The sequence below is a fragment of the Danio rerio genome, chromosome 9, assembly GCF_052040795.2.
Source record: "Danio rerio strain M-AB ecotype USA chromosome 9, GRCz13ab, whole genome shotgun sequence".
Classification (NCBI taxonomy): domain Eukaryota; kingdom Metazoa; phylum Chordata; class Actinopteri; order Cypriniformes; family Danionidae; genus Danio; species Danio rerio.
Window position 1 is genome coordinate 12,627,737 of NC_141029.1, and position 12,264 is coordinate 12,640,000.

A 12,264-nucleotide genomic window follows, 5' to 3' on the forward strand; every position below is an offset into this window, starting at 1 on the left:
AAATTCCTCCGACAATGTTTTGAGTGGTACTGTGCATACCCCAAGTTTTTACTGGTAAAATAATGAACTCGGTGTATCGTTATTACAAATTTATCAGAAACACAATACCAGCCAGAGCAAAACAAAGAGTGCCAAGAGCACTATTAAGCTCTAACAGCACCAACTTCAAAGTAATATCATTGTGTTTGTGTGTCATTTGAAGGACCAGAAGCCCCGGGAGAAATTCCATTGACATTTAAAAGGGAAACTTTTAAAAAATCTATAAACTCACGTTGGTTACACACTGCGTCTAACCCATATACTGCAAAGTCAGATGCTGCTCCGGCATGGTGTGTAATGTATGCAGAGGTTACACAGAAGCAGCTATGGAGCTAAATAGGAAATGATGGTGGTACTGTGCAACATCAATCAGCGTTCCTCCACCAAGAGTGCAGATGCTGCATCTTCGGTGTGTGGCCCGACTACAGTGATGAGAACAACTTTTTGTGCTGCGAGCTGACAGGTAAGACTGAGCGCGTGCAAAAGTGTCAGGAGAGAGAGGGAGAGAAAACGAGTGACAGAAACAAAGACTGAGGGGCCGTGAAAGACTGTCTCTGTACATCATCAGCGCGCTTCATTTCCAACGCTTTGCTGGCAAGACGCGTGGAGCTGTCAGGAATCTTTACAAATAAGAGTGCGTTTGAATCCAGATTGGACCGCTCGGGCCCTTGGGCCCTCTGGAATGAAGGAGGGGGGGAAAAGAAAGATAGTCAGAGCAAAGAACAAGCGAGAACAGACAGGCTACACCGCAGCTGGGTGAATTGAAAGCGTGGTAGCTCCTGGACATACTTTCAGGCTTCTAAAAGACGCTTTTTATTCTGTATTGATTTTCAAATGCTTTACTTGCTGCCTTGTTATCCGACTTCTAAACAATAGGCCGCTTTACCCAGAGACCACCAGGGTAAGATCAGGGCTCGCTCTTTATCGTGAAATGCGCTGGTCTTATAGATCTCCCCAATCTATGCTTCACAACACGGGTGATCTTCAACACCAATCAATCCATTCAGTTTTACAGTTTTTGTGAAAAAAAAAAAATAGAATTTTTCCAGCCCCAGCATGAGGGATGACCATACAACACCAGGCAAAAGTTTGGAATCAATAAGATTTGTTTTAATGTTTTAAAAGAAGTCAAGTAAATATATTTTAATTAGGGATGTCCAGATATCATCACATGGTTTCAGACTCGATCGGAATCGGATGTTACCTCACAATCAGGACTCATATATATATATATATATATATATATATATATATATATATATATATATATATATATATATATATATATATATATATATATATGTGTGTGTGTGTGTGTGTGTGTGTGTGTATATACACACAATTGAAGTCAGAATTATTAACACCCCTGAATTATCAGCCCCCTGTTTATTTTTACTCCCAATTTCAGTTAATTTTTTTCAACACATTTCTAAACATTATAGTTTTAATAACCAATTTCTAATAACTGATTTATTTTATCTTTGCCATAATGACATTAATTACATAATATTTTACTAGGTATTTTTTAGGTTAACTAGGCAGGTTAGGGTAATTATTGTATAACAAAGGTTTGTTCTGTAGACCACAGGTGTCAATTTCAGTTCCTGGAGGGCCACAGCTCAGCACAGTTTATAGTCAACTTTGCTCCAACACACTTACCTGTAGGTTTCAAACAAGCCTGAAGGTCTCAATTAGTATAATCAGGTGTGTTTAATTAGAGTTTAAACTAAACCGTACAGAGCTGCGGTCCTGCAGGAACTGGAATGGACACCTGTGCTGTAGACCAGGGGTTCCCAAACTTTTCAGCCTGCGACCCCCAAAATAACAATGCCAGTGACTTGTGACCCCCAATATCTTCTGAGGTGGTTATAAATACAGAAACCTTGCATGCAATGGCACACACACCAATGAACCCAAGTCTATTCTTCATTTAACTTTTTAAATGTATGTCAGTGCTGTAAATGTGCCAGAAAGTTTATCCTGGTGTTATAAAATTAATTTGCTGCATCTGACACTATTGCTGTGTCTTTAATATAATGTAATTACCCCAAGGGTTGCAATTCAATAGAAATAGTAACTATAATATACTACCCAGATAGCAAAATACACTCGGGCCAGTTCCGGCTAGATTGTCGCCTGCCGGAGACTAACCCCTCGGCCCAACTTCGGCTGCCGGACTCGGGCCGGATGCCTGTGGACTCACTGCCCGATTCCGGCCCGAATCAAGCGGGCCAGATGCGGCGGCCGTAAGCGAGCCGACGCTGCGCATCCGCGCCGGAATCGGCGCGAGGGTAATGTGCGCTGCGGCCCGGAGCTGGCGCGACTCCGTATTTATACACCTTATAAAACCTTTTGATATTACATTGGTACTTGATATATGGTATTACAACCATTTGAATTTATATAACAGCAAACACAGGCTATAATGTAAACACAAAGTGTAAGCACTGCGTTAAACCTTTAAATAAAGTGCAAACTGCATACATATTCTGTAACGAAAATAATCAGACAAATGACAAAATAAATGTTAAACGTTTATTGATTGCATGAAAAAAATAGTACTAAAATTTTATAAATAATTTTGTAGTGCACAAGAATATCAATATAAAAACAACAATAAAACAACACAATAAAGACACACAGAAAGATTTTAAAAAATCTAAAAATTACACACAAACACAGATGTTTTTTAAAACAACCCTGTTTTCCCAATAGACTTGAATTAAAAATTTGTAAAAAACAGCTAAATTTTATATAAACCTAAATATAGAAACCAATTTAAGATATAGCAAGAAACATCTTAAAAATACCAATGACAATCCGTAAAATATCCAAGTCAAACTTGTAAAAAGTACTGCAGAATTCCGAAGAAACATCTTGAAACATTTTTTAATAAAACATTAAAATAATAATAAACAAACAAATATATATATATATATATATATATATATATATATATATATATATATATATATATATATATATATATATATATATATATATATAATTGCAGAAGTATAAAGTCAAACTTTTTTTTTAAATAAACTTGAACAAAATCAATTGCACAAACAGCAAGACATGAGTGACATGATTATACATTTCATATATATACACGTCTTGTGCAATTTTATATTTATAATTTTATTTGTATTACGTTTATTAAAAATGTATCAAGATGTTTCTTCAGAATTTGGCGCACACATACATACATACATACATACCATACATATATATACAAATACATATATGTTAATACACTTAAAATGTTGTTTAAAAAATAAAACAAAATAGTGATGTAGACATTTGACACATTAGCTTTCTCTTTTTTCTTCCTCCATCCCTGTCAGGGGCAAGTTGTAGCTACCTTGTAATGCATTTTTCCACTTCTTTGTCAGTGGCGTGGTATGGACATTTGTCCTCACTCCATCTGTGATTAAAAGATAAACAGATAATTAGTAGTGAACAAGTACTAATGTAAAAAAAAAAAAAAAAATTAGGAAAAAAGTAGGCTACCTACGAAGCAAAAAAAAAAAAACAATAAAAAAAAACAAATAAACTTAAAACACTTTGAAATTAGCAAGAGCTTGAACTTACCAGTTTCTTCATTTGTTCAGGCTGCTCCTTTAGTTGATTTTCAAGCTTTTCCAAATCAAATTGGCCAAAGGAAGGTCAAATGTGTTCACATCTGGAATTTCATCACGTCTGTTTTGGTTTTGTGAGAATCAGGCCCAGCTGCTGCTTTATGACGTTGCATGATTTTAAAACTTCAGTCAGTCGTGCTAAAAAAGAAAAATAACAGATTAGTATAAATCAAGCTGTAGCTTATTCTCATACAACTTCTGTAAATACAACAGTGGGTTAGACACTGCTGATATTCTCTAGTTGATCTTTACTTTCTAGCTGCATTAAACCTTAACAAATTTAGTGATGTCTTTAGTGTACTGCAGGAGTGTCCAAACTTTTTGGGCCGAGGGCCAGATGCAAAAAAACAAACGTTGTCGCGGGCCAAATTTTACATACATCACACAGACACGTGTATATGTGTATATGTATATATGTGTGTGTATATATATATATATATATATATATATATATATATATATATATATATATATATATATATATATATATATATATATATAGTTGAAGTCAGAATTGTTAGCCCCCCTAAATTATTAGCCACCGTTTATTTTTTCCCCAATTTCTGTTTAACGGAGAGTTAAACATTTTTTTTCCACACATTTCTAAACATATTAGTTTTAGTAACTCATTTCTAATAACTGATTTATTTTATCTTTGCCATGATGACAGTAAATAATATTTGACTAGATATTTTTAAGACACTTCTATACAGCTTAAAGTGACATTTAAAGGCTTCACTAGGTTAATCAAGTTTATGTTATGTAAGTTTATGTAATCAAGTTTTGTTATTTTATAACAATGGTTTGTTCTGAAGACTTAAGGGGCTAATAATTTTGACCTTAAAATGGTTCATAAAAAAAATTAAACCGCTTTTTATTCTAGCCGAAATAAAACATAAGTCTTTCTCCAAAAGAAAAAATATTATCAGACATACTGTAAAAATGTTCTTGCTCTGTTAAACATCATTTGGGAAATATTTAAAAAAGAAGAAATAAATCAATGAGGGGCTAATAATTCAGACTTCAACTGTGTATAGACAGACAGACAGACAGACAGACAGACAGATAGATAGATAGATAGATAGATAGATAGATAGATAGATAGATAGATAGATAGATAGATAGATAGATCATAACAAGAACTGCTGCTTAATTGAATGCATGTAATAGCGACACCCGGTGGTTATTTATTGAATTACGTTCATTTTTGTATAGCGGGCCAGATTCTATTGATATTTATAAAAAGCCTCGCGGGCCATCCGTAGTTTGGACACGCCTGGTGTACTGGAATGTACAGTATCTGTGCATCTTGATGGTGGTCTTAAGATTTCTGCCATAGTCATTGATGGTGATGGTACTTGTGGTGCTGCATTGATTTCTGAAATCTTCATACCTGCCTTTTATCCAGCCTCTTTGTTCCAAGTAATTTTTCTTCATCACGGTATAGATGTGTCTATACTGTCCCTTAATCAGATACATTTACAAAACAAAACATCACTTTAGTATAGTGCCAGGGCAAAACTCACAGGTTGTAATAGATCAATGACATAACGTTGATAGTATGTGTTTAAAATAATTGCAAACAAACCTGTTCTGTCTTTAGATGTATGACAGGCGATCATCATCCTCATCTGTCTACCAGTCAGAAATCACAGTAGCGTGTGGATGTTTGAGTCGAGCTTCCTCATATGCATCTATAATAAAACATCACATTGTTGTTAACCTCCCGTAAAGAAAAGTTCAAATCCTGAAATACTATCAAAGTTAATTAATGCATATAATACCTATAGTGTAAATAATCAGTACACAGAAGGTTGCACAAGATTTATTTGGAGATTCATGCAGAGTGACAGCCTTATGAATCTGAGACATAGATTTGTAAGATGGTCAAGCACATGCATTATTCTGTACCCATGAAGATTAACCTACCATTGTGAAAAATGTTTGATGATGATAGCCAATAACAATAAACCATTTCAGCTGTTTGTGAAGCAATTAGTAATGTAATGTCTGAAAAGCTCAATCTATGTTGAAAATCTATCAGCAGTTTACAGCTTATAATGGACTTTTAGCACACAACTATAACATGCCTATTCACGTTCAAAAGAGTGTGCCATTGACTTCTTTGGTCGTGATGTGCTGCAAAATGATCTCACTAACCTTTGTTAAACAAGAACAATAAGACTTAATGAACAAATATTGTTACCCATTCATTTAAATCAGAATTTATCACTGTCAATAACATAAAAAAACATCAAAATCTGCTTTAAGACGTTCAGTTTTACATTAACTGACCATTACAGCTTGAACAAAAGATATAATTGATTCACATAGGCTAACACATATGAATTAAAGTGCATAGTAATATATATAATGTTAAATCAGGAATAAAACACGTTTTGCCAAGTTAGTTAATGGATTCGTCTACAGAAACTTTCTTTAACGCAAAGTTAGCATACACACAAATTCGTTTCATGTTTCTTTAACATAATTAAAATAGTTTTTAGTTACTACACACGTTACAATCTAACATTGTGTAAAAGGAACAGGAACTTTCAGACGTGTTTTAACTGTTAGCGTTAGCATACATTAGCTCCAGTCGTGTTTCTTAAAGCAAGTTACATTTCGTATCAAACTGTTTTAAATTACTAAACGCTGTTACAACCAAACACCGTGGAAATGCTTTAAGCTCTAAATTCGCTAATTATACAGAACACAAGCAGTAAAAAGCTTACCTTTCTGACCGGAATCCACGTGATCTCTTTGAAAAACCAAACTTTTTCTTCTTGTGATCTTCGTGCCATGGTGGGTGACAACCAGCTTTTTGGAGCATTACCGCCACCGTCTGGATTGGAGTTTGGATCATGAGTTTAGTAACGCATGTGTTTATTATGAAACCAACTTCTGCTTTAAAAAAAAAGTCAGCACAGGAGCGTGCTATCTCAAAAATAAGCGAATTTTACATAGTTTTTCTCTAGATGACATGTATAATCTATTTATAAATAATATTGTTTTGTTTGCGTCTAAACATTGCGACCATCCACACTAAATATTCTTTTTTTTTTTTTTTTTGCTATCGTACCATGAATATTTTCTCAAGTTATCATTATACGTGGAGCTAACAGACTACGAGATAAAATAAGAACTTAATCGGTTGCCATCAGCCGAGTCCTTGCCAGAAGCGGCCAGGATATGGTTGACCGGAATCGGGCCAGTGCTTTACAGCCGCATCACAACCGCATGTGCGCGAGCGAGCTGCGGGCCGCACTCGGCCCGGATAACACTCGCCGATGCCGAGTCAGAGCCGGAGGCGCCGGGGGGCAGCCGAGCTCGGGCCGATTACTGCCTGCTATCTGGGTAGAGTAACTATATACAGTAGTATATAGTAACTATATATATATTTTTTTTTCAGTAGGTTATGGATAAAATATGGTAATTCTTATGGTTTAATAAAAAATATTTTTTTGGAAATTACCAGGCGACCCCCCTTCATTGTTCTATGACCCCTCTGGGGGGCCCAACCCACACTTTGAGAACCACTGCTGTAGACTATTCAAAAAAATATATAGTTTAATGGGGCTGATAATTTTGACCTTAAAATGAATTTAAAAAAAATAAAAGCTGCTTTTATTCCAGCCAAAATAAAACAAATAAGACTTTCTCCAGAGGAAAAATATTATCAGACATACTGTGAAAATTTCCTTGCTGTGTTCATCATCATTTATGTGATTATTGAAAATGAGATGATTTTTTTTACACATCTATAGTTATGTGGTGGCACAGAGTTATCGCTAATTCTTGACTTTACACAGAAACAGCAACGCATACGGCATGACATCACTTTGTTATCATTTGTATAATAGACACTATTGGTTAAATGCTAGCAACGAAGAACACGGAAGCAGCTTAAAGCAGAAAGCGTGAGTATGTCTGTGGTCTGGAGGTATTATGAAGTTGATAACGACAACATTGCCATAGCAAACTGTGAGATATTTAAACTTGGGATTGCCTGTGAAGGATTTTAGGTTGAGGAACTATTTGTTTTTATATTAGATTTACTGTTGCAAAAGTAAAGAATTGATGTTATTAATTACTTGATCCTTCAAGCAACCTTACAGAAGTGCTCTGTTTGTTAACAGAATGTTAAAATAAGGTGAATTAAATAAAAAATAAGGAACATCCTGGATCTGTTTCTTAACTCTTCTTTATTCTTTTTTTTCTTCATGTTTCGGTATCAGTAGACAATCAAAATCAAATGACTCGCACTCGTGGGTAAAAAAAAAACCTGATCAGGACATGTATCAGTTTCCCAAACTGACAACAGCAACATAAAGGTTTCTTCTCGGGCACATCAAGATCTTGATGATTATGTGACACTGAATACTGGAGAATGATCATAAAATTCTGCTTTGAATCAGAGTAATACATTAAATTTTAAACTACAGTATAGGGCTGCATGATTTTGGAAAAATTGTTGTATTTTGCAATATATATTGTAATATTAATACAATTTAACCAGATGACTTAATATCTCAATTTGGAAAGGATTTAAAATGTTAGATCAAACTGGAATGATTCTGCAGAGGGAGTGCATGTGTTGTGAGCATTTTCATGCATAACAATCATAGTAAAAGATATTGATGTAGGATCTGCGACTTCACTCATAGAGCCAAATGCTGTCGCCAACTGTTGCCATTTTGTTTGCACATTATTACACCGACCGGGGGATACCAAAAAAAGGGCAAAGAGGTGGAGCTTGAGTGGACCTACAGATGCCTGCTAACATATTGCTTTGACGGGCTTTTCTTTGGGCTTTTCTTTACCTATGACTTGTTTGTGTTCTGACCACATGGGCTTGGTTGTTTACTAAATCAATAAAGTGTTTAGGCTATTAAAAACACTGTTGTAATACATTGAGCCATAAAGCATTGTTCTTATGACTTTTTCAACAGGAGGAAAACACTAATTAATACTTCAAGTATAGAGTGAATTACAGTTCTAAAAAAAAAAAAAAAAAAAAATACATATATATATATATATATATATATATATATATATATATATATATATATATATATATATATATATATATATATATATATAAATAACAAGTTATAAATTAAAACAAATACATTTATAGATATGGTATGTATATAACTTCCTTCACCTGGTAAATGGAGGCCACTTCAATGGTTTATGAGCACAATTGCACAGAATGCCATGTCATCTGATAATTGTAACAAATAATTGCAAAAGGCAATTGAATGTATAAAGCCACATAAAACAAAACAAAAATATGATATATATTCTGAGTTCAGCGGTTAATCAGCCGAAATGACATAACGGCGATCAGCGAGACCTAGCGGTCACTCAAGTAGCCGCGCCTTTAATTATGCAAGCCTAATATACTTAATAAAAACTAAACGGATGAGTTATAAAAATACAAAAAATTCACCCCCTCACAGTTAATATATAATAATAAGGTAATATCAGATATATTTACTAAAAACCATCTTTTGTACCAGGCGGTAAACAGGTTTTTATCAACTGTAAAACTGGCTAATTTAGCATTGCAGTCAGTGAACATCTAGAGTTCCTGGAGCCAGCCCCCAAAGGTGAGTCGATGAATTGCAGTTTCAGTTACTTTTGTATTCTTTATAAATAAAATCTGTAACAGGGATGTCAAACTCAATTCCTGGAGGGCCACAGCCCTGCACAGTTTAGTTCCAACCCTGCTCCAACACACTTACCTGTAGGTTTTAAGCAAGCCTGAAAAACTCAATTAGTTTGATCAGGTGTGTTTTATTAGGGTTGGAACTAAACTGTGCAGGGCTGCGGCCCTCCAGGAATTGAGTTTGACATCCCTGATCTATAAATACAATCAAGAATAAGACACAACAAAAATAAAGTGTTTCATAATTTCCCAAGTTTCACAGTGATAAAAATAAAAATAAATTAATCAAATGAATTGTTGTTAAAGTCACAAATGGTACAAATTTCTTTTTTCTGGATGCTTTAGAAAATTATTGTAAAATTCCAGTCATCAAAAACACAAGCAAATAAAAAAATACAATACAAACTTAACCTTACATATCCTGTGATGTGAATTATCACATACCGATATCCATGACGAAACGATATATTGTACAGCCCTACTACAGTACATTCAATTTAAAATAGTAATAATATTTCACAATTTAATCAATTTTGCTGTATTTTTGATTAAATGAATGCAGCCTTGGAGAGCAGAACACAAAAAAAAAATGGCACTGATTCCAAACTTTTAACTGCTAATGTAGATAGATTGGCATCTAGCCTTTCCTTAAGTACAATCAAGTCGTAATCTGAAAAGTGCATGAATTATTTTGCTCCATTAACCTCCTATCTTGACTCGAATGGAGTTATGTTCGGCGGATCACCATTTTCACTAGACAACAGAGAACATGCTCTTCTACCGGCTTGCTCCCAGGGGGTAAAAGAGCCAGATACCCCACTGTTTGATCATAGTTAAGATGTCATGCAGACTGTAAAGCAGTCTGATCCATTGCACTTCCTTCAGATATAAAACAGCCTGATGAAAAACTTAATGTCTGTGCCTTGCATTGTCTCCATCTTCTTTTTCATTAAAATGATCTATTTTTACCTTCTTTGCCATTCAATAACCTGGTATCAATGTACTGTCTCCCCAATGACATTTCCTTCAGTAAAATCTGAAAAACTGTTGAGAAAGCCAGTGTACTATGAATGCTCATTGCTCTTTTATTGATCCCATCTTGCCCTGGCTCATGCAGATTCGAGGCTGTCTTTTCTCCCTGCAGCAACCGAAGGCATCATACTTTTTTTTTTTTTGCCCCTGCCGATTTTGTCCCCACCGCTTCATGAAATAGCTTGCAGCAGGGTTGCGTCTATTATAGAGAAAACAACTTCAATTGTTGAGTAGGTTGTTTCATTTAGTTTGTGTACGCTATAATAGTGGTGCAATCCTTTCTAATGAAAGTACAAAACAAATGACAAATTAAATTTACCTCCATCCACTAGCAGTTAGTTTTAAAACGAATAACATTCATTTTGGGTTGAATGAAACTCTTTATTCTGCAAAAACACTACACTAAAGTCATATTTAGTATTGTTTTTGATTTATCTATTTATATACTTTGCTACAAAATCATATAGGGGTAGTCCAGAGTGTATTTTTAAGGCTTATTTTATTATGTTTGTTTGTTTTATTGTTATGTTTATTATGAGATGCAAAGCTAATGCTTCACTTGCAACTTCACGTTGTTACTTTTTTTTCATATATCTTCCTTGTATATATATATATATATATATATATATATATATATATATATATATATATATATATATATATATATATATATATATTAACTTTGTATACTTTTTTCATATATTTTACCTAGTTTCTCCGAAAGAACCGCTCTCAAGAGGCTCTGATTGGTCAGCTAACATAAAGTGCTGTGATTCGCAAGTCGGCTCCACATCACCAGGAAAAGCGTCACTAGCTGAAATAAAACAAATAAGACTTTCTCCAGAAGAAAAAAAATATTATTAGACATACTGTAAAAATGTCATTACTGTGTTATTCATCATTTAGGAAATATTTTAAAAAAGCAAAATAATTCAAAGGGGTTTAATAATTCTGATTAAAACTAGTCCAATTTTAAACTCAGAATGAAACATTTTCCTGCTACAGGCCTCAAATATACATTTACTTTATTCAAAACCATAAAGTACAATCTTTAGTTGTGATTAAAATTATGTAATTCTTAAATTAGATCTTCACCTCTGCTCCAGGGGACCTACTGTCCTGCAAATTGCATTTCCAACTTTTTTATTAATCCCAATTCAGATGTGTTTCATTAGGGTTTGTGATGGCCCTTGTGGTGGCCACACACTGAGATTACCGTGCTGCAGTGTCGGTGAGGAATGGCAAAGGTTCCAGGTGTGGCCCGACTTACTAAAGTGCTGCCAAGAGCCATCTTTTGGTTCCACCTTACGATACCATTTGCTTGATGGCTTGGAGGCAAAGCCGATGTTTCGTTTAATTTCACTAATGATTTGTATTGTTTATTTCTTCAGATTTATATTTTGTTTTGCTCAGTTTAGAATGTATTGTAATTGTACTGTAATTAGATATTTGGGTTAGTTTATTGTTGGTTTTTGTGTCCTTCCTTTTTGTTTATTGTGGACTAGTCCTTCCTGTGTAAAGCTGAGTTCACACTGGGCTTTTCCTCACATAGACTTCCATTCATGCGCACACGAACGCATCAGACTGGAAACACAGGGTCATGCGTCAAGTTTCGCAGGTTGCTGCGGTGCAAAGTTCAAGTTTGGTGAACTCTGACCTGCGAAATCGCATCACTTGACTGCGTGAGACCAATCGAGGATCAAAACATGACCTCTCTGGACAGAAATTTAAAACAAGGAGCAATCGCTCGCTTTTTTAAATATCTAAGAAGCTTGTTTAATCCAGCCCCTTTTCGCACCGCCGCATGACAGAATATCGCATGCTCAAACTCTAATGTCACCACAGCTTAAATGTTCTCTGTCTTGTCATTTAAGGGGG

General features: G+C 34.7%; 1 protein-coding gene and 1 long non-coding RNA gene across 16 annotated transcripts in view; both read right to left on the reverse strand.

Moving 5' to 3' along the window:
• The window catches only part of znf804a (zinc finger protein 804A), a 255,449-nt gene that overhangs the window by 168,389 nt on the left and 74,796 nt on the right, over positions 1–12,264 (reverse strand). The window lies entirely within an intron of this gene.
• On the reverse strand, positions 3,241–6,487 carry LOC141376026 (uncharacterized). The gene is made up of 5 exons (XR_015498978.1): positions 6,416–6,487; positions 5,269–5,374; positions 5,074–5,144; positions 3,634–3,818; positions 3,241–3,466 (listed from the first exon to the last, which is right to left on the reverse strand). It is a non-coding gene; the product is annotated as an uncharacterized LOC141376026 (long non-coding RNA).